The following is a 24,105-nucleotide window of genomic DNA, read 5'->3' as shown; positions in this document are numbered from 1 at the left end:
CTATTGTGCTGAATGGCTGGCTCAGGCCATCTCCCTCCTGCCAAGCTCAGCACTGCGTGTGTGCGCGCACACGCAGGCAGCAGGCAGAGGGATGGGCCCCGCACACAGTCTTCAGCTCCTATTAGTCCTCCTCTGATCTTCAGCAGATTAATTAGGAAGTTTGTCAGGAACCAGCCGTGACCTCCAGCCGCTCCTCTCTGGGAGCGGTAACGGTGCCAGCGAAACCCAAGCTGCAGGAATTCCTGTACCCACGCTGCTGTATGATTAATGATAGAAAGGAATAAAAAAAGGGGGTCAGCAGCTGAGTGCAAAGCAAGTTGCTAGACAGGGAGTAATTAAGATACTTGGGTAAATATGATTAATAAGCTCAAACTGGCAGGGTGTGCAGTAAACAAGGACTAACCAGATGGTTCCCTCTCTTCTGACAAGGCTGGGCACTTGGAAACAGGGGAGGGGGAGCTGAAGCCGGGAGGAGGGTGACTTGAAAGGCACAACTGAAACTTTCCTGTCTTTTGCTGACCCCATCCAGAGGGAAAGGCTGGGTCCCTGGGGAGGGATTAGGACCAGGAGGGGGCTTGGAGTCTTCACCCGTCCTCTTATCATGGGCACCAGACAAATTGCTGGTGTAAAAAGGATTCCTGCTCAGACATCAAGACCACACTTCTAAGGAGACTCCAGTCCTGTTTCTTTCTCTCTCCTCTCTCTCTCTCTCTCTCTCTCTCTCTCTCTCTCTCTCTCTCTCTCTCTCTCTCATTTAGCTGCTTACTACAAGATTTAGACAAGACCCATAATGCGCAGGTTAGTGTTACTGTATTCATTTGCTCAGGCTGTCGTAACAAAGTACCACAAGCTGAGTGGCTTAAACAGCAAAATGTACTGTCTCCCCTTTCTGGAGGCCAGAGTCCAAGATCAAGGTGCCGGCAGTGTTGGTTCCTCCCGAGGGCTGGGAGGGACAATTTGTCCCGTGCCTCTTCCCTAGTTTCGGGAAGTTTGCTGGCAATCTCTGGTGCTCCTGGAATTGGGCAGATGCATCCCTCCCATCTCTGCCTTCATGTTCACAGGACTGTGTGTGTGTGTGTGTGTGTGTGTGTGTGTGTGTGTCTTCATCCAAATTTCCCCTTTTCAGGCAGGCACCAGTCAGGTGGGTTTAGCGCCCACCCTGATGACTTCATCTTAACTAATTACACCTGAAAGACCCTGTTTCCACATAAGGTCACATTCTGAGGCCCCAGTGGGGTTAGGACTTCAACAGATGGATTTAGGGGCACACCAATTAATCTGTAACAGCCAATGATCAGGTTGCAAAGGAAACCAGGAAACAAATGCTTACTCCGAAGAGACCTGAGCCAAGAAAATGTGTGCTGTTATGACACTGGGTAGAAGAGGCCTGGACTCCCAATTCTCAATCCACTGTCTGCTTAAAAATATGCTTCCTTCAAGTCCTAAACAGAGCCTCGGAAGGAACCTCTCTGTGTGTGATGTCAAGGAGACAGTCTAATGCTTCCAGAGATGAAGTTAAGAAAGAGCCATGGGGAGGTGTTCCCAGTGATGCTGGTTAACAGGCAATGTCTGCAGGTTCTAAAAGAGGAGACTCTGAGGGTTTGCCATGAAATAGAAGATGCCAAGACAGCACCATCTACAAGTACAGGCAGCAACAGTATGTCCAAGGTAAGGACAAGACACTGCTGGAGAGATGAGAGAAATACAGGATGAGTCCCTAATCGAAAGGAGCTTACCGCCTGGATTCCTGGATTCATTTCCCGTGGCGGCTGTAATAATCACCACCACTACATGGCAGCTTAAAACAGAAATGTATTCTCTCACCATTCTGGAGATCGAAAGTCCAAAATGGGTACCATCGGGCTGAAATCAGGACGTTAGAAAGGCCATGCTCCCCCCAGAGGCTCCAGAGGAGAATTCATCCCTGGTCTTTTCCAGCTTCTGGTGGCCTCTGCCAGTCCTTGGCTTATGACCACATCTCTCTAATCTTCAAGGCCAGTATCTTCCAATCTTCCTCTGCTCTGTTTCCATATCTCTTCCTCTGTGTGTCAAACTTCCCTCTGCCTCCCTTTTATAAGGATGCATGTGATTTCATTTAGGACCCACTTGGATAATGTGGGAAAATCTCCCCATCTCAAGATCTTTAGCTTAATCACATTTGCAAAGCCCCTCCTTTTTTTTTTTTTTTTATTGAAGTATTGTCAATTTACAACGTTGTGTCAATTTCTGGTGTACAGCATCATGTCTCAGTCATACATGTACGAACTTACATCCTTTTCATATTCTTTTTCATTATGGGTTACTACAGGATTTTGACTATAGTTCCCTATGCTCTACGGAAGAAACTTGTTTATCTATTTTGTATATAGTAGCTAGTATCTGCAAAACTGGAACTCCCAATTTATCCCTTACCCCTCTGGTAACCATAAGTTTGTTTTCTTTATCTGTAAGCCTGTTTGTGTTCTGTAAATAAGTTTATTTGTATCTTTTTTTTTTTTTTTAGATTTCACATATAAGTGATATCATATGGTATTATTCTTTCTCTTTCTGTCTCACTTCACTTAGTAGGACAATCTCTAGGTCCATCCATATTGCTGAAAATGGCATTATTTTAGGCTTTTTTATGGCTGAGTAGTACCTCCTTTTTTCCCCAAGTAAGGGCACTATCACAAGCTCAGAGATTAGGAAGTGGGCGTCTCTTGGAGGACATTTTTCAGCCTCCCACAATTCCCAGGGAAGTTTCCTTTTCTAGTCACCTTTCTCAGTGGGTCTATATAGAGACAGACAGCTGATCTCTGCCCCCATTTTGCAGATAAGGAAAGTCAGGTATGTGTGGCAAAGCATACAAAGTCAAGAATCAGGCTTAGGTGAGGAGCCATCGGGTACTTAATCTGTCCCTCTGAATCAGTTCCCTGTCTTTGTATAACACAGACCTCTTAAAAGTATATTTTTTGGTGGAGGGGAGGTTTTTTTTTTTTTTTTAGTGGAGGTGCTGGGGATTGAACCCAGGACCTCGTGCTTGCTAAGCACACAATCTACCAGTGAACTATCCCTTAAAAGTATATTTTTAATGGGGGTGTTAGAAATTACAGGGTTGCCAACTTTTATATTTGGCCAAATAATGATATTAAACAAAAAACCTACCATATATTTCCATTCATAAAGGGAGCTATCTTGATTCTAATAAACAGAGTAAGAAAGACATATCTGAAAACAGAGCATGGTCTTTCAGAAAAGACTGTGGGCAACCTCACATCCTCCATACCTCATGCTGCATCCGAGGCCATAACAATTCATTAAGGACCTGCTGATGGAAAGAAAACCTCCTCTAGACCAGGAACCTACTTTCAGGGGATGACCCGGTGGAGCTTCCCCAAGTGAAGAGCCCACAGATGCTGACCTCACAGGGGCGAAGGAGAGGGAAAAGAGAGGAGTCTTGGTGTCACATTGCTGCCCCATCAGAAACATTCCAAGCCCCAGAGGAAAGTGACTTGTGGGTGCTGGCAGTGGGAAGTCAGGCTAGAGTGTCCAAACATGGTCAGTGCCAAGGGCATCTGGGTGAGGCGCTGAGGGTAGCTGCTGTAGACCCACAAGTTTGAACCCAGAGCAGAGGAGGAGGTCTGGGGAACTTACAAAGGAGAGATGACATTTGAGTTGGACCTTGGAAGATGGGTAGGAGGCTGCGGGGCAGAGAGGAGCAGAGGGTCTCAGGGCAAGAGGGCACTAATGCCAAAGTGAGGGAAAAGCATGAACAAAGAAACAGAACATGAAAGCGGTGTAGGGAGTCTAGCTGTGATGTGGACGGGAGGTCCAGACAGGCAGCTGGAGAGGCCCTTGGGGAGACAGATGGGGGCCAGGCTGTGAAGGGCTGGTGTCCAAGCCAACAAGCTTGGCATTTCCTGCAGACAAACAGAGAGCCATCAGTGGCTTTCAAAGAAGGGGATGACATGGATGCAGACAAAGGCTTACTGATCTTCCTGGTCCCGTGCGAGGCAATCCATGCCATGACTCTCCTTCTGGAGACCAATGCCAGGACCATATATGTTTTCTGCAGTGCCCAGTCAACATCAGCCCAAGGCTGGCGTGCACGGAGCCAACGCGCAGGCTTGGTAGCACTAATGAAACGAACTCCTTGTAAAACAAGCAGCGGGGAGAAGGGACTCAGTGAATGAAAATAACATGAACTTGCCTACACGATGGCATAGCTCTGCGCACATGGGACCCGCCCTCCTTGGGAAACAGGAGGCTCTTATCTCAAGGCAGCCCAGAGCTGCCCCCACGGGCGTATCTCCAGGGCCAGGAGGACCAGCACGTACCTTCTCTGTCTACAGTCACCACCACATGGGGTCTGCAGAGCTGCCAGCAGCATCCGTGCTCCCGGGTCCTGACCCCACCTATCTTTGCAGGGGGCAGAAGCACAGGGACAAGGGGTTCCCTATCATTATTTTGGGAAAATGTGTCCTGTGCTTTTTAGTATATCATCATAACCACTTGAGTACGGGCAAGAAAACAGAAGCGAAGGCTTGCCCAATGTTGGAGTGTGCCTATTCTCATTCATTCCAGCCACGCTTTGGGCGTTGATGATGCGCTGCCTTGATTTAATTCAGTTTGTTCCATCATAGAGCCAACTGGCTAGGGCTTTGACTCCGGATGACATCCTCACAATGGCTACCACAAAGTTTTAGGAGATACTACTGATTTCAACAGAGAAAGGAGCAAATGAAGTTGGAGGGGTTGGATCTGGTGCTGAAGGCTTCCCTACCATGGTATTGTGGTCAGCTGACTTCCACGATAACTCAGCGATCCCACTGCCTGGTATGCACACCCTTGTAAACTCTCTTCCCCTTGAGTGGACCGAGTGACTCACTTCCAATGAACCAGATACAGCAAATGCGATGGGAAGTCACTTCAGAGATTAACCTCCCAAAGGCTGTGAGTTCAGTCTTGCCTATGCCAAGGAACTGAGTCCTGCCAACATCCACTTGGTGAGCCTGGAAGTAGATGCAAACCCAAGCTGAGCTTTAAGATGACTGCAGTCCCAGCCAACCTTTGATTGCAGCCTTTTAAGGGACCAAGAAGCAGAGGGTCCAGCTCAGTGATGCTGGGATCCCTGACTCACAGAAACTAGAGATAATAAATGTGTTTTAAGTTGCTACAGTTTGAGGTTACTTGTTACACAGCAGTAGATAACTAACACAGGTATCCTAGTGGAGGAGACAATGAAGGAATAAATAGATGGACACACTCAGAAAGCTTAAGACCAAGAGGAAGTTGACACTTTAGCTATTGTTGTTATATAGCTTGGTCAGGGACCAGCCTTCCCCGTAGACAACTTGGCTTCTGTAGAATATTAAAAGAGACAGTGGGCAAGCCCCTCAGCCCCAACATGCTTCCACTCCTGAAATTCCGCAACTAGTCTCTTCTTTGAAAATACACTAAAACTTGGAGTCAGAAAACACAAAATCAAGTCCCAGATCCTTAATATTTTAATTGTGGGATTCAGGCAGGGTCATGTACACATATCTCAAACTATATTTGTGAAACAAAAATATGAATTTTGAACAGTTCCTTAACTCTTCTCTGCCTATACTTCGTTTTCCTAAAAGAATAAATAGTGCCTGCCTTCTCTGACTTGATGATTAAATGAAGTTATATGGGCGAAAGTGCCTTTGAAATGATAAAGAACGCTAGGGCTCTCCCACGTGGGACCCTCCGAAATGGGGATTGCGCTGCTGGACTTTAGTACCATGGCCTCCAGTAAGGCCCTTCCCTGGAAGTAGCTTTTAGGGACGGAGAGGAAATGAAGGAAAACAAAAGCAGCTGGGGTTGGGGGTGGAGCCCCGATTTCACAGTTTGTAAAGACTCGGTTCCAGAGGAGTGAGTAAGGGTTTGACAGCTGACTTCTAGAAGACCTCTCTGGGCCTCGCCTTCATGGGTTCACAACAGTCCAGTCCCTCATGCGCTTTTTCTCTCCATTACCATTTTTTGAGCATCCACAATCTAGCAGGCGCCATGCCCAGCTCTTCAGTTGCATACATGGATCTAAGCTTCCCCCCCCAGCCTGTGAGGGTGGCACTGTCTTTAGTCCCATTTCCCAGACATGGCAACCGAGGCTTGGAGATTCGGCAGGGTCACATCGCAAGTAACTGAGCTGGGGTCCAAGGGTGTCAACCTGCAGAGCCCACCAGCCCCGTACACTGTGCCTTCTCCTGCCTTCTGTCCTGCATCTTCCAGAAGTGATTTTCTCCCTCCTCCTTCTTTGTTTCCATCTTCCTATAAAACTCGCTGTGACACTTCACACAAAGAGCCACGTATACAAATCAATTGCAATCAGCTGTATTTCTCTCCCAATGTTAAAAGACTCGTAAAGGAAAACGCACTTGTTTCAAACACCCTTTTCTGACACTAAATCAACCCTCCACTGTTGGTGGAGTTTCTACACAAATTGAGCGAGGCCCTCCAGAGACTGGGGTTTACCAGAATAAATCCCAGGTTTGCAGCGGCTGCCTAGTCGGATTAATAGAAAGAGCTGAGCTGGTGGCTGAGTTTTCTGGGGGCCGGGCGCACCACCTTGACTTCTGGCTCAAGTCAGAAGGGCGTTCAGCAACTCGCTTGCCAGTGTGTGGTGTGGAGGTTGACAGGGGCACCGTGGCCTGGGTGTGGTCAGTCCTCATCACACCTCTCCCCTGCTCCCTGTGGAAATCTCAACCAGAAAGACTGTCTTCTGCGGTAACATCCAGACTTCCTAACAATAAATTGCATAGGCATGATGGCTCTCAAGGGACACTCACCAAATCTGTTTGACCCGCAAAACAATTTTGCTTCTTTGATGGCTGTGGGTCCTGCCACAACCTGCAGCAACTTCATCCGCCCCAGGGTTAACTGTTACCCTGAACACACCACACATTTTTTAATTACCTCGGTGTGTCTTATTCGTATCAGCCCTCTGAATCAATCTCTTCATTTATCCAGTGGGGATGCTAATGATTTCTCTGATGCACAGAATAGAAATAAGAGGGTTTGGAGGATCTCCAGAAACAGGTACCCTGTCTTTCCTTTTAACCACGGGATGATGTTGATCACCAGTTACAGAGTTTGGTGTAACCACACCAGCAAGCAATTCTGTGACACCAGCTGGGTGTCCTATAACTCAACTCAGCCCTGATACTGAGTACCTGGAGATAACCAGATCCCACAGCGTTAGGGTTCAGTCCCACAAGACTGTTTCCCCCAACACACACCCACTTCAAACGCCAGTCACAAGTCCGGGTTGTCACCTGTGCTTCTGATCAACTGGCTATAGATGGGAGGTTCCACCAACTCCCTCCTTAGATTTGATTCATTTGCGAGAACAGCTCACAGAGCTCAAAGAAACGTTTTACTTACTAGATCGCCAGCTTGTTATAAAAGGATGTAATTCAGGAACAGCCAGATGGAAGAGATGCATAGGGCAAGGTATAGGGAAAAGGCACAGAGTGTCCATGTTCTCTCTGGTCACCACCACTCTCCCCAAATCTCCACATGTTCACCCACCCAGATGCGTTCCATCTTTTTGAATGTTTAGTGAGGCTTCATTACACAAGCATGATTGAGTAAATCACTGGTCATCGGTGATTGAACTCAACCTCCAGCCTTTCTCTTCTCCAAAGAGGTCAGGGGAGTGAAAGTTCCAATCCTCCAACCACACGGGTGGTTCCCCTAGAAACCAGCCCCCAACCCTAGAGGCTTTCCAAAATTCACCTCCCTAACATAAGACAAATTCTCCAGGTTTTAGGAGCTCTGTGTCAGAAAGACCAAACACATATTTCCTATTATAAATCACAGTATCACACGATCCCTATAAAATGATGGAAATTTTCCTTTTGCCCTTTTTGCCCATTCTAAACCAACCTCTCCATCACCTAGCTAGAAGGCAGGGGAGTGAGAGCCATGATCAGATTTGCATTTAGAACACAAGCTGCCAACTAATTTTATTTCCACATGAACATAAACAAAGTAATGGTAGATATAATGCAATCAAAAGGAAGACACTCGATGTGGTTTACATTTTGTGATATAGAGCAGTTTTATGTTTTATTTAAAAATGAAGATAGATGATGTCAGAGAGAGACGAAAACTGTTTGGGAATTCAAAAATTGGCCTATATTCATGTTTATTTATTTTAGCATCTCAACTTTCCAAAGAAAAACAGCCACTGTCGAAAAGCCTTCTCCCAGTTCCCTATCGGTGTAGGAGACATTCTGCCTGGGCGAGCATTTCTGTGCCCATCCAGAGGGGGCAGGTATAAAGTCAGGAGTGACTCAGTACTGTGAATGCAGCATCATCCACAACCTCCAACCACTCAGTTTGACCTGCAGGGACTTTGCGAAGGGTCAGCCTTTCAAGGAGAAGTCCAAGAGACTCAGAGGGTCAGTGGGACTACCAGACATGCAAAGACTCAGCCTGAGCAGAGAGAAAGTCCCTGGAGCATTGGGACGGGTGAGCTGTCATGTGTGATGACAGCAGGGACCCCTGTCTCTCTCTTACCCAGGCCCCTGGAGGTTCTCACCAGAGCAGCTAGTGACAAGGTCAAAGGTGCATTTGTCACATGAGCTCAGGCAGTGACTTGGAGCACGGGTCCCAGCTGCTTTTGAGCCATTGGCAGTGGCCTAGGAGAGGACCAGGGCTGAAGAGCTGTTCCAAGGCCAAGTGCAGGGGGGATACTGGCCAGATTCCAGAGCATCTTCAAGATAGAACCTTGACTAAACTCAGAATAGACATTACACCTTAACAGCAAGTGTCCCTAAGAGTAAAATATTGACAGAGCTTTCATCCTGGCTGCTTCAAAAAAATAAAAAAAGCAAGATTTGTAAAATTCAACGACACGCATGGTTATTCAACATACATTATCTGCTGACTGCTCCGGTGGAGACAAAGGAGTTTATTGGAAACAAACAAGTAGAATCAACAACGGGCATGTAAACAGTTCCTATTTTAATAATTGTACTCATCTTCCCATACTTCTAACCTTATCTGTTTCATCCAGATTTGCCCTTATCCCCAAAAGTTCCGCAGCACAACACAGAAACGGCTTAGAAAGTTTTCGAAGGCACTCAGTCAATCAGTCATTTTTGTCCACATAAAGCCAAGCAGGAGGCCTGGACTGATGGGAATTCAATGATTTTCTTTTTAAATCTCTTTTGCTGTTTGTCATGGCATTGCGTAGATAGATAATTAAATGATTGCCTTCATCATCCAAGGAATTAAAGCAAAGAGCTGGTACTCGCTTGAAAAATGTTCCATGAATGGTGATGCTAGAGGTCCCGCGGGCTCCCCGGGGGAATCCTGCAAAGCGCTCAGCACCAGGTGGGAGGGAGACAGGCCCACGGAAGGCAAAATTGCAACCCATTGGCACCACACATATTTTTTCAATATAAAAGCAAATAGAGAATCCGTAAATAAATTGACTATATAAAAGTGTCCCTTTATATTACCGCCTCACCTTTCCAAGGGGGGGAAAAGATTTCTTTTCACAGCTCTCTTATAAAAATATCATTTCTTCTGGGTAATTTTATAGTACCAGCAGCAGTCCATATCTATTTGAAATACCTCGGCGGCCCCACGCCCCGGCCCCCTTACACAAATGATCCAGTAACTAGCACCAGCCCCACTGCAGAAGCAGCTGCCACGTAATTACAACCTCTCATCACACGTTGGGGAAACAAGTTGTGGCGTTTGGGAAAGGTCTGCAAAAATAGGTGTCAGACCTTAACTAATAGTGATTGTCCTTCCATTCTCCTGTAATTTACATGTAATTCACACATTTCATTTCCATTTAAAATATGATTACAGTGTTTTGAAGCACATCTCACCTGTCCCCTCGAATTACAGGGAAATGAAAATAACAGGGAACAGCAGGCACCAGGAAGGCTGCTAGCGCCCTTGGCTGCAGGGTCTCCTGCTGACGCCCCTCCCGGGGGGTTGGAGGGCAAGGAATTGAAGAGAAATGGGGGGGGGGGCGTGGAGGGGAGGAAGGGGGTGGAGCGTGGAGGGTAGGAAAGGGGGGAAGCAGAATGGGGGAGAAAGAGTGGGCGGATGTGCGGAGTGGGTGACGGGGCACAGGGGGCGGAGCGGGGAGGGACACTGACAGGATGGAGACTCCATCCTCCGAGGGCTCCACCGTGCCTGCCTTGTAAATTCATTATCTTCTGGCAGGATGCCCACCTTTTATTTCATTCGGTTCAGGTTCATGACCTGATCCTAAATACATGCAGCAGGAAGCAGGTGCCTGTTGACGCTGAGGTCTGGTTCTCCCTACTCTGGAGGCGAGGGGAAGGCGGAGGCTTGGAAGCGTGGACTCCACACCCTTCGCCACACACCCCCTCCTGCCGCCATCCTGCGCCCGGGCTTCTGCAGCTATTGGCAGCAGGTGAAAATATTTCCATAGACTCCAGGTCAGAGGAGCAATTTTTTAGACCAGGATTCTTGAGGCGTGCAGTGGCCAAGCTCCTTCAGGTATGGCAGAAGATGGACTGGCCTTATGTAATGGATTCCAGCCAGTGGGACCTGGATGCACAGCGAGATTGTGATGCCTGCTCAGAGGCAGAAGGAAAGAGCTTATTCATAACAATCCCCAGATGCTGCCCCTCAAATCTGGAGAAAGGCAATGCACATATCAACAGACGGAAAAAACATTTATAGAGCACCTACTGTGTAGTTAGTATCAAGCTAGGCAACAATGATTTTATTTTTTTGTATATATACTTTTATTGAAGTATAGTCAGTTTACAATGTTGCATCAATTTCTGGTGTACAGCATAATGCTTCAGTCATACATGAAGATACATATTTTCATTTTCATATTCTTTTTCACCATAAGTTACTACAGGATATTGAATATATTTCCCCACACTGTACAGTGTGAACTTGTTCACCTATTTTATACACATATTAGTATCTGCAAATCTCAAACCCCCACTTTATTCCTTTCCACCCCCTTTCCCCACTGGTAACCATAAGTTTGTCTTCTATGTCTGTGAGTCTGTTTCTGTTTTGTAAATAAGTTTGTTTGGTGGTTTGTTTGTTTTTTAAGATTCCAAATATAAGTGATATCGTGTGGTATTTTTCTTTCTCTTTCTGACTTACTTCACTTAGAATGACAATCTCCAGGTCCATCCACGTTGCTGAAAATGGCATTATTTATTTTTTAAGGCTGAGTAGTATTCCATTGTATAAATATACCTCAGCTTCTTTATCCAGTCATCTGTTGATGGACGTTTAGGTTGTTTCCATGTCTTGGCTATTGTAAATAGTGCTGCTCTGAACATTGGGGTGCATGTATCTCTTTGAATTAAGGTTCCCTCTGGATATATGCCCAGGAGCAGGATTCCTGGGTCATATGGTAAGTCTGTTTTCAGTCTTTTGAGGAATCTCCATACTGTTTTCCATAATGGCTGCACCAAACTACATTCCCACCAGCAGTGCGGGAGGGTTCCCTTTTCTCCACAGCCTCTCCAGCATTTATCATTTATGGACTGTTTAATGATGGCCATTCTGACCGGTGTGAAGTGATACCTCATGGTAGTTTTGATTTGCAATTCTCTGATAATTAGGGATATTGAGCATTTTTTCCTGTACCTATTGGCCATTTGTATGACTTCACTGGAGCATTGCTTGTTTAGGCCTTCTGCCCATTTTTGGATTGGGTTGTTTGTTTTTTTCTTATTAAGTTGTATGAACTGTTTATATATTCTGTAAATTAAGCCCTTGTCAGTCTCTTCTTTTGCAAATATTTTCTCCCATTCCGTAGGTTGTCTTTTTGTTTTGCTTATGGTTTCCTTTGCTGTGCAAAAGCTTGTAAGTTTAATTGGGTCCTATTTGTTTATTTTTGCTTTAATTTCTATTAGGCAATGATGATTTTTTTTAATTGAAGTACAGTCAATTACAATGTGTCCATTTCTGGTGTACGGCACAATGTCCCAGTCATGCATACACACACGTGTATTCCCTATTAGGCAACAATGATTTTAAATCTTCACTCTCCTCAACTGCTCCATGGCCCACACCTCCTGATTAATGTACCTCCTATTTCCTAGAAAAGCTAGACACCAGCAGAGGGGAACTCCCTGTGTTCTGGTTACTAAACATAAAACCTACGTATGCCCCACATGCTCCTCCTTTCCTCCTGATACAACAGACTAGCTGCCCATCCCCGCTGAGGCCAATTCCTGTATTTGGGCTTTGCATATCATGCTCTCCCACCTTGTCTTTTTTTTTCATTTTCATTCTCTTTATCCCTTCCTTTCTTGTATATTTAACCTCTCTCTTGAATTGGATCACTCCCAATGGCTTGAAAACATGCACCCGTCTCTCAGATTAAAAGGAAAAATGCCCTCAACCCCTCACCTCTATCCAGCTTTAACCCAATCAGTCTCCTGCCATTCAGACTTCTCTAAAGCATTATCTCTACTGTGACAGAGATGGCTTGTTGCCCAAAATATGTCATACCCCTCTTCCAACTGCAGCAAGACAGTGGCTGCCCAGAGACAATATTGCCAGCCTCTCTTTCATCTAGGTATGGCCACGTTATTAGCTCTACCAATGAAATTGGAGCAAAAGTTGTGTGTAACTTCTAGGCAAAGGCTTTAGGATGCAGCCTTCTCCATGCTGCTTTCCCTTTGACCAGTTAGATGCAGACAGCTGCAGTGATGTGGTGCCACTGGGGAATGATGCAACCATACAAAGGAAGGAGGCTGGTTCCCTTGATCATATCAAGAGAGAAAGCTACCCAATGACCAGGAACATCCAGAAACACAACTGTTATAAGAGCAATACATTAACTTCTGTTTAGTGAAGGTGCTGACATTTTTATTTTTATCAGTTTTAACCAATAAACCCACCCACCACCCACCCCTCAGTCCCTGACAATCTAGTTTCCATTCTGTTTCTTGCAAACAGATCTCTATAAAGCCACCAATGATTCCCGGGTTACTGAATTCAATGAGTACTATTTTCAGTCTCCTTCACAGGCTCAGACTCTACGACATAAGCTCAGAACTCTGAAAACTTGCCTTCCGCTCCTAACCATGTTGAATTAACAGGACCTGGACTTGCCTGCCTGCCGTAAACAACCAGACAATTGGAAATGTTGCATTTAGAACTAATTTCAGACATTTGAAAATAGGCAGCCTAGGACATGACCCCTGAGAGAAGGGAAATACATGGGGTGAGCCTATAATCACCCCAACTTTGGCCAGAAGGAACCTGCCAGATTGCATCACAGGAAAGGAAAATAATAGCAAAGTAAAGTGGTTTCACTGAGTTGATGAGACGGAAATCAAAGCTAGGACAGCCAGGGTGACTTGAACTTGCAGGGGAGGCCATCAGAGAGAGGAACCAAGATGGAAAAGGGGATCCCCTTGAGTCTTTGGCCGGATTCTAAGGGGAGGCTCCACAACATGGACAAAGAATAACTATCAGAGTTCCGTAAGCTAAAGAATCCCCAGAGCTTACAAAAAGCTGAAATACGTTCATGTTCCAATGAACCAGACTGTCAAGACCTTGTCAAACACTCAGGGCACTCAACAGAGACTCCAAAAGGTCACACAAAATAAGCATAAATACACTAGCCCTAGAGTAAAGACTACTCCCAACCTAGCATTATAAAGCTTGAAAATAAGCTTTAATGGGTTGGACTGATCCACAAGGAATTTAACTGCAAGCCAAAACAGACTTCACACTCTCCAAATGAAAACAACAAAATCTAGACATGTGACATTATACTAAATGTCCAGCATTTGATCAAGAATTACTATACATGAGGAGAATATTCAGGAGAAAAATCAGACCATAGAAACAGACCTAGAAATTATAGAAATGATAGAACAAGCTGACGAAGATTTATAAATAGCTGTATAAATATGCACACGATTTTTAAGGACAACATGAACTCAGTGAGGACAAAGGAAATATTAAAAAGAGAACTAAATGTAACTTGTAAAAAGGAAAAATGCGATACTTTAAAAATTTCACTAGAGATTGGTCAAAAGACTAGACACTGTAGAAGAAAAGATCAGTGAACTTAAAAAATAACAGTAAAAACTATCCAAACTAATGGACAGAAAGAGGAAAAAAAAATCTAGGAATAATAAACAGAGCTTGTCTGACCAGGAACAAGCAGTCACTAAAGACCCAGAAGGATGTGGATGGTAGAAAAAAAAATTTGAAGAAATAATGGTTAATTTTTTCCAAATTTGATGAAAACTATGAACCCACAAATCCAAGAGACTCAATAACACAAAGCAGGATAAACACAAAGAAAACAACACAAAAGTACATCATAATCTAATTAATAAAAACCAGTGATAAAGAAATATGGGTAAATATAAAAGATAAAAATAACCAATATGATTTTTTAAAGAAAGGACATCATTACAGATTCTGCAGACATTAAAAGTATAATAAGAAAATATTTTGAACAACTTTATGCCAATACTTGGCAACCCAGAGGAAATTCAATTTAAATAAATGTTTAAAATATTTCAAATCATTAACTAATCATTTTAGCAAAGTTACAAGACAGAAAGTCAACATACAAAAACCAGTTGTATGTTTTATGGTAGAAAGAACAATATGAAAATGATATTTTAAAAATACCATTTTCAACAGCATAAAGATATGAAATATTTAGGGATAAATTTAACAAAGTTTGTGCAAGCCCTATATGCTGAAAACTCTAAAACATGGCTGAAATAAATTAAAGAAGACCCATATATATGTAGAAATACATTTTTAAGATGTAAATTTTTCTCCATTTTAATCAGCAGATGCAAAGCAAATGCCAACACAATTGAAGCTGGCTTTTCTTATGAAAAACTGAGGGACTTATTTTAAAACATGAAAATTAAAACGACCCAAAGATTATTCAAAGGAATAACCAAAACAACTTATCAAAAAATGAAACATTTAGAAGACTTACGTACACTACCTGATTTCAAGACTTACTATAAAGATACACAAATCTAAATAGTGTGATCTATATTAATGATATACATAAGGGTCAATGGTACAGAAGAGAAAATTTAAAAATAGACCTACTCATATATGGTCCATTAGTTTTTCTCACAGATAGAAATATAACTGAGTAGAGAAAGGATAGTTTTTTCAACAATGGTGCTGGAACAACTAAACATCCATATTTATTTTAATGAACCTCAACCCTTACACTATTCACAAACATTAACTCAACAGGTGTCATAAACCTAAATGTAAAAGCGGAAACTATAAAGCTCTTAAAAAAAAATCTTAATCAATTAGGCTTCATCAAAATGATACATTTCTGTTCTTAGGTGGGCACTATCAAAAAATACAAAATGAAGATTAGCCACAGATTGGCAGAAAACCATAGATAAACATGACATGGAGAATATATAGAAAACTCCTACAACACAATAATAAAAAAAAAAGGCGAAAACTTCAATGAAATAATTAACTGAATGATTGAGCAGACACATCATAAAGGACTCTTAAAATTATTAGTCTTCAAAGCAATACAAATTAGAACCACTAAAATATACCACCACACACCAAGTACAAAGGCTAAAATTCAGAAGATTGACAATGTCTAGTATTCGCAAGGATATGTGGCAGCTGGAAACCTCATATATTGCTGATGGGGTGGAAAATGATGCAATCACTTTGGCAAATTTCTGGCAGTTCCTTATAAAGTTTGCATTTACTAAAGTACCCAGAAATGTCAGTCCTAGGTATTTATCTGAGATAAATGAAAACATATGTCCACACAAAGACTTGCACATGAATATTCATAGCAGCTTTTTACATAATAGCAAAACCTGGAGAAAATGCAAATGTTCATCAATAGGTAAGTGGTTTACTCAATCTGTAGCATATCCACACAATGAAATTCTAGCAATGAAAGAATGACTTTCTGATACTTTTAATAGTGTGGATGAAATGAAAAACATTTTAAGTGGAAAAAGCCATGCATAAAAGAGTGTGTGCTGCATGATTCCATTTGTGTGAATTCTAGAATAAGCAAAACTAGTGTTTAATAACAGGAAGCAGATCAGTGGTTACCTGGGGCTAGCATGGGGGAAGGACACGGGCTGACTCCGAATGGGGCATGAGAGAAATTTGGAGGTGGCGGAAATGTTTTATATTTTGATTGTGGTGGTGGCTTTTGTCAAATCTCGTCATGTACGTTAAAATGGGTACATTTTATTGTATGTAAATTACATTCTACCTTAATAAAGACTTAAAAGTAAAAATAAAAAGAACATTTTTTTAATTAAAAAATTTTAAGCTCTGAAGCTTTCTTAATAGTTTCAGATTAAAGACCAAATCCAGAATGTGAGATGCTGGCTGGTCTCCTCCCATCTCCCCTCCAGCACACTTCACCTCCCAGCATCCACACTCCTCTACATCCCCAGCATGCTGGCTTTCTTTCCCTTCTGAAGAAGTCAAGAGCTCTCAAATTGCCAGCACTTTATTATCTTTTTAACAAAGATTCATCTTAATCCTTGATTCATGACATTCTCACATCATGGGATATGTGTGGCCTCCTTTATTTAACTACTTAGGTTGTTTTGCTCTGTTTTTATAATGGCTCTTTTCTCACATCACTCTTTCTTTCTAAGAAATCTCATGAACTCCCACAACTTCAATCACCATCTGCCTATTCACGACTTCCTTGTACATGCTCAGCTAACGCACATCACAACCAGGTCACAGAGCCTTACGTCCAGCTGCCCATCAGAGATCTTGAAAGCATCCCAAGCGCAAAACCAAACTCACTTTCTTCCTGTTTTCAGTACATGGTCCTCCAACCACTTACTTAACAAATAAAATGTAAACATTATCATTGACTCTATCCTCTTCCTTGTGCTCCATATCCAACCCAACAACATCAATTTTACTTACTTTTCTTTTTTTTCATCGTGTGTGTATATATACATATTTGTATTGAAGTATAGTCATTTTACAATGTTGTGTCAGTTTCTGGTGTATAGCATAAAGTAGTTTTCTTTAAATTCATCTACTTCTCTTATCATCTCATCTTAATTTAAGCTACTATCACTTTTACCTAGAATGTTGACAACAGCCTCCCAACCAGCCTTCCCAACATTCTCTCTGGCCAACACTAATAAAATATCCATAGTGCAGCCAGAATCATATTTTTGAAATATATCTATCATCATGTCATCATACCACCCCACTAAATCTAAAATCATTAACAGGACCTCTGAGATCCCTCATGGTCTGCTCCCTACCTCTCCTCCCAACCCCATCTCAAATCACACACCCCATCTCTCTCTGCAACCCAGGCACACAGCTACCTTCCAGTCTCTGGGAGAATAATCCCGTCTCTCCAAGTGCAAGACTTTTTTCTAATCTCAGAGACATAGAACTGGATCAGTTATAATCTTTTCTTAATGATTCATGGTCCTAATTGGTTGTGCATGACTTGGCGTGTGTGTGTGTGTGTGTATACATGTGTGTGTGTGTATACATATGTGTGTGTGTGTGTGTGTGTGTGTGTGTATACACATATTCCTAAAAATAATTTTTACTTGTTTTGACTTTATAATAATAGATTCATACTATAGGTACTATTTGGGTCTTGCTTTTTAATTTTTTTTTCTTTTTAAATTTTATATCGTACTGTGACTAAAGTTTATTCATACTGTTGCGTGTCATGGTAGCCCCTCTATTTTTGACTAATACACAATATTCCATTGGTGGACGCACCATAGTTTATTTTATTGAGGTATAATTGACATATAACGTTACATTAGTTTTAGGTGCACAACGTAACTATTTGATGTTTGCATATATTGCAAAGTGATCACTACAGTAAGTCTAGTCAACATCCATGACCACAAATAGATAACAAAACTTTTTTCTTTCTTGTGATGAGAACTTTCAAGATCTACTCTCTTAACAACTCTCAAACATGACACAATATTATTACAATGCCATGCTGTACATTACACCCCCATGACTTACTTGTTTTGGCCCGTTCACCTATTTTGCCCACCCCTCATTCCCCACCTCTGGCAACTACCAAGCTGTTCTCTGTATCTGTGATTTTGACCTTGGGTTTCTTGTTTTCTCTACAGCTCCCTGATCACTAATCACATTGAATATCTCCATCTGTGTTTATTAGCCAAAGCATGTTTTCTTCCCTAGCAAATGTCTTTTGTATCTTTTGCCTATTTTTATGAGGTTTTTTTTTTTGGGGGGGGGTCTTCTAATTGATTTTCAAGAGTCCTTTACATACTCTTCATTCTCACCCCCTGTTATCTATGTCTATTATGAATATGTCCTCAAGCCCCAGGCCTTACACTCACTGGTCTAACTGGATGCCCTGCCTTCTTCATTTCACCTTGAACTCCTATTGATCCTTCAGATTGCATCTCGACCATCACTTCCTCAGGGAAGCCTTCCCTGATTTCCCTGACTTGATCAAATGCTACTATTTTATGGTCTCATGGGATGAGGAAACACTTCTTCTTAGCGTTTCTACAGGTCTAATCTTTACATGTTCTTGCACCAGCTCAAGGTGCAGTCCTGGTCGTGCTGTTTGACCCTTCCCACCCCCTCCACCCTTCACTCACTAGCTTTATCCACACTCTTCTTGCTTCCTTCTCTCTTCCCTGTTTCCTTATAAGTGCTACCAGACTCAAAGAAGGAATTTAGTATCTTCATGCCTGTTTGAAGAAATTTTTTTCATTCCTTAGAAGGAAAAAGTAAGATGAGAAGGGACCAGATCTGAAAGACATAAAAGATAACCTAGAGGGTTGGTAATAATGACTCTCCCACTCAGTCACCAGTTTATAGGGGGCTAGGAGTGCAGTAGCTGTGCTCATTAATTCTGTGTCTTATTCCCTCATGCTAAGGAGGCCGTTACACAAAAGGTACTTGATTGTATGCTCCAAATGCCTTTAGTTTTATGAAGCCAAAACCCATTTTGGAGAAGGATGCTGAATGAGGAAGGGGCTCCAGGAAGGGGTGGGGGGAGCAGTGCACCTGTTGCACGATTTCATGAGGAAGAATTGCTCCTTTCCAGCACAGTGCTTAGAAAGCCCAGAATGTTCCACCAGACAGTGATGCTGAAGCCCTGCCTTCCAGGCCCTCACCGCAGACCTGTTCCCATGAGGTCCTCCAAACAGGCCCATTAGGGGCCCCACAGGGCCACCTTCTAACAGCCGCCCATCCCTCCTTTGTATAAACACGGGCGCTTCCAAGCTGGACTCTCCACAGGTAGCAATGCTTGGTTCTCTTCCTTCGCCATCAAAAGAAGAAAAATGGCAGAGAAGATATCCTTGAACTCCTTTTCTGCCGGACACCCCTCTGGAGGACAATCACTGGCCCTGGGAACCGCGGCCCAGCCAGCAGAGGTTCACCCACCAACCCAACAGGGGAGAGCTAGTCTCAGTGCCGCATGGCTGTTTCCCTTTCATCGGGTCGGTAAACATCCTGGCCATTTCGAGGTGTTATTTCCCCCTTTAGGACAATGTACTTGGGCTTGGGTTCTTTTTGCTTTGTTTATCCAGTAATCGTTACAGCAAGAGGGATGCACCTGTTCCACGGGCCCATTAGACTCCGAATTGCTTCTCTCCTGAGCAGAGGCACATAGGAAAGTGGCCTTGGCACTCAGCGCACACTACAGTCAAGACAGCGAGCAGTGCCGGGCAGACCAGGATGGAGCCTCGAGCCATAACACGAAGAGGCTGGGGGCAGACAGAGGGAAGTAGGCAGTGCCTGGAACAGGCTGAGGCGTAGAGGGAGCAGGAACTTGCCCAAGGTCACGTTGCTCATTAGTCATGAAGCTGGAGTGACAGCCACAGAAAGCTGGTCTTTCTGGCTCCAAGCCCACATCTCCCCCACCTTGTTACATCTTGGGGCTGCAGAGGACAGAGAGGGGTGGGGATTGCGCAGGAAGCCTTATGGAAAGTGGGAGGTCCATGCCCCATGAGCATGCTGAGGTCTGTCTTTTATCTTGCCTCCATGTGAGAGAGGCTGGCAGAGGGCTGCTGGCGGAGCGCGTAGGGAGGGACCGCAGGTCCAGGAGAGGAAATGGGGAAGGAGATGATGGGTTGTTCCCCTACCTCATAATTTGACTTCCTCTGAATCCCACTCGGTTGGCTTAATCTGTCCTCCCCATCTTTCCCTCAGTCTGTAAACCCCAAGGACATCTGATGGGGGGGGGGGTGAAAGCATGGGATCAAACACCCCCACTCAGGTTTCCTGCCTCCAAGACACCCCACGTCAGGGAGGGGAGGGGACCGCGGGGTGAGCTTGCACAGTCTTTTGTTTGGAATGTCGGCGTCACAGCCGACACAGACGCTGCTCTGGGGGCCCGGTGACTTCCTTTGTCATCTGCCGCCTCTCGCACAGGTGTGCGTATTTCAGCCGGAGGAGCCCAGGCATGGAAATCGCTCTCCCTGTGCCCATATATTATCAGTATTTTTTAACATGTCGCTTTCCAAGCAGGTAATGCATTTGCAGAGACAGTGATCTTTCATCGGGAGATTAGGATGATTTGTGTTCTCTGTCTAAATTCCAGCATAAATTTTGGAGCCAGTGAGGCATTGGCTTGTGGCAAAAGCTGCGTGCGGAGAGGTGGCAGACTATCTGTGCAAACCTCAGGCTCAGAGCCATTTGTCCTGATTAGGGGAAGCCTTTGAAATTCTTCCTTGTGGCTCACCTCCTTTATTTCTTCCAAACTGCTGCTCCAGCAGGTCACCTTTGTAGTTGGGGGCAGGCCTCGAGTTCCGTTTGCTGGGCTGGGCCCAAGTGTTGAAGCAATTCAACTTCCAGAACTCCTGGTTTTACTGAAATTACAGTGGGGCTGGGGTCAAGCCATATAAGCCTCTGGGCTTCTGTTTCTGCACTGGTACGTTCGAAATGGTAATCCCAACTTCACGGAGTTAATACATGGGTTCAGTAAAAGAGATAAATGAGAACGCCTCCTCCCACAGTGCTCAGAAACCAGAGGCAAAACGCACGCGATCATCCCCAAAAAGCAGGAGCTTCAGCGTCAGACCTGCCCTGGTCCAAATCTCTTACTAGATATGTGACCTTGACCCCACCGCTTAGCTTCTCTAAGTGGACCTCCCCAACGGTTTAAAAACAAAAACAAAAAACTAAAAATGCGCACCTGTCAGAGTGCTGTGCAAGAAGTGAGGAAGCAGTTGTGAAAGTACCTACAGCACCACCTGGCCATCACCTGGCACCCTGGCGGAGGGAGGGAGGAGGAGCAGCGGGGAGGACTGGTCATCATTAGAAGACAATTGATGGGCTTTTTGTGCCAGTCTGGCTCACTCTCCACACAGCAAAACCCCCATCTCCCCATTTCTTCTCCTCCCTCCCTCCCTCCTCTGAGGTCACCAGATGCAGGCTTGGGGCTGTGGCAAGGCAGGGTCACACGGGGGCAGTTCTGGCCGATACCAGCAGCATCCCTTCCCTGCCTGGAGGATGCACAGCCCCGCCCTCCTCAGCCCTCACATGGTGGACGCAGGCCCAGGCTCTCTGAAAGCGATTCTGTCTTCTGAAGGCTCTCCCAGGGCACATCAGCAGGGCTGGATGAGCGCCCAGAGTGGGAAAGGAGACTGCGGAGAGGGGGCAGAGGAAGGTCACTTGAACCCAGAAGGGTTAGGACTCACATGGCCATCAAAGCACCAGCCAAGAAAAGTTTTCCAACCCTGGGGAGCCAGTGCCTGGTTGGAAGCAGGATTTCAGAAGGGTTTGGTGATTGAATAAATACATGCCCGGCCCCAAACCACATATCCAGGATTTGCCCCAGTTGGAATCGCTCTCTCCCTCCTCTATTTCACTACACACACACATATAGACAATTTCACAACACAAGCAGATGCTGCAGGTTTGGGTCCAGACTGTTCCTCCCCCCCCAATAAAGCGAATATTCCAATAAAGCAAGTCACACAAACGTTTCAGTTCCCCAGCGCATGTGGAAGTTATGTTTATACTATACTGTAGTCTCTTAAGTGTATGACAGCATTATGTCTAAGAAAACAGTGTACATCCCTTAACTTAAAAAAATTGCTAAAACATACTACCTGTCCTCTGAGCATTTATCGAGTCATAGTAGTAACATCAAAATTCACTGATCACAGATCCTTATAATCCAATCCACTTAATAATAACCAAAGAGTTTGAAATATTGCAAAGATTACCAAAATGTGACACAGAGACATGAAGTGAGCATATGCTGTTGGAAAGATGGCACTGGTAGATTTGCTCAATGCAAGGTGGCCAAAATTTTTCAATTTGTTAAAAAAAAAATGCAGTATCCTTGAGGCACAGTTAAACGAGGTCTGCCTGTTATCCTTTGTACCTCTGTCAACACCCCCAAATCCGCTGACTAGTCATTCATCCTGATTCCTCAGTAGAGTGTAGGTACCTTGGGAGCAGAAAATGTCTAGTTCCGGAGGTTTGAAACTCACAGAGAAATCGCTCAATAATCATTTGCTAATTTATTTAAAGATATTATGTCCCACCTGGAACTCCGCCACCGAGTTCTCCCCGGCCTCCTGATTGAAGTCAGCCTTGAAGCCCTGAAGTCACATGCTTGAGGGCTTCCAATTTCATTTGTTTATTTCTGGTGCCAGGGTCAAGTGCTCGGTCCCCAGCCGGTCAGGAGTGCTGATACAAGACAGAGGAGGAAACTCAGGCTGACTCCCCCATCCAGCCTACTTGCTATATGAAGGGAAACATTTAAAGAGCCACCAAGTGAATTTTTACATTGTATTGTTTGGGTTTGGTTTTGATCATTCCAGTTGTAGCCAGTGAGCCTAGAAGTTAACATGTGGAAGTTCTCAATGGGGAAAAAAGTGGCATCAGAGAATTTCAGGTTTGGGAGGGACTTTATTTTTTTTTTAATTGAAGTAGAGTCAATTTACAATGTTATGTCAATTTCTGGTGTACAGCATCATGTGTCAGCCATACATATACACACATATATTCCTTTTCATATTCTTTTTCATTATAGGTAAGTACAAGATATTGACTATAGTTCCCTGTGCTCTACAGAAGAACCTTGTCGTTTATCTCTTTCATAGATAGTAGTTAGTATCTGCAAAGGGGGTGGGAAGGGATAAATTGGGAGGGACTTTAAAATCCAGGTGAGGATTTTCTGTGTTGTTACCACCTTACACCCTCTGGTCATGACAAGAGAAATCACAAGCACGCGCTCTCTACCAGCTTTTCCATAGTGACACTAGACTCCATGACGTGTCTAAGCAGTTGACACATACTGTCCCATGGGGGAGTAGCCTTCGGCTTGGCCAGAGGAAGAACAAAATTGTCACTTCTCTAATGTCCTAAACACACCTGTGCCAGTGGGAGGGCATCCACTCCTCCCCAGATCCCCCCTCTGCAGGTAAAGCTCCCTCCAAACAGGGGCCCTGGAGGGGACGCGTTGTAGGGAACTCCTCAGAAAGAGAAAATGCATCTATTGCTTTAAAACAGCACAGAATAAAATGCCCCACCCCTGTCCTCCTTCCCCTCCTCTCCGGTTTCCGCCACACCCTTCCAAAGGGACGCTTTGATCAGTATCTGCTCCCAGAAAGGGAGGAGAAGTCGAGAAACCAGAAGGGAACGCTCAGGAAACAGTATCATTAACCCATAGGCTGGCGATAAATCAGGGCAGGAAGGTGACCTCAGCGGGCTGGAGTAATCCTGCTTGTCAGGATGAATTTATGAGGCCAATTTTATTGGCCTGCATGACCCAGGCTCCTTGGAGACGTCTCGGTAACAAATCCAATCCACTTCATTTATGAGCTGCGTGTGGTGTCGGCCGTGGGGCCTGGTCGGAGCGCCCTGGGGCCTGGTCGGAGCGCCCTGACCACCCCCCCACCCCCACCCCAAGAGGGCGCCAAGGAGCATGGCCCTCAGGGAGGAAATGTTCTCGATCCATCCTGACTGTCACTCCCTGGGCGCCAGCCAGACCTGCCCCAGGAGGAGCTGTCACCTTCAGGCTGCCTGTCCTGGGCTCTCCTTCTGGTTATGCCCTGAGCGCCAGGACAGCCGGCCCTTGCCCTCCCCAGGCCTGTCTCCTCGTTAGCCTACCAGGGTTTCTAGCAC

Source organism: Camelus dromedarius, chromosome 22 (genome assembly GCF_036321535.1).
Source record: "Camelus dromedarius isolate mCamDro1 chromosome 22, mCamDro1.pat, whole genome shotgun sequence".
Classification (NCBI taxonomy): Eukaryota; Metazoa; Chordata; class Mammalia; order Artiodactyla; family Camelidae; genus Camelus; species Camelus dromedarius.
Note: the sequence above shows the minus strand (reverse complement) of the source record.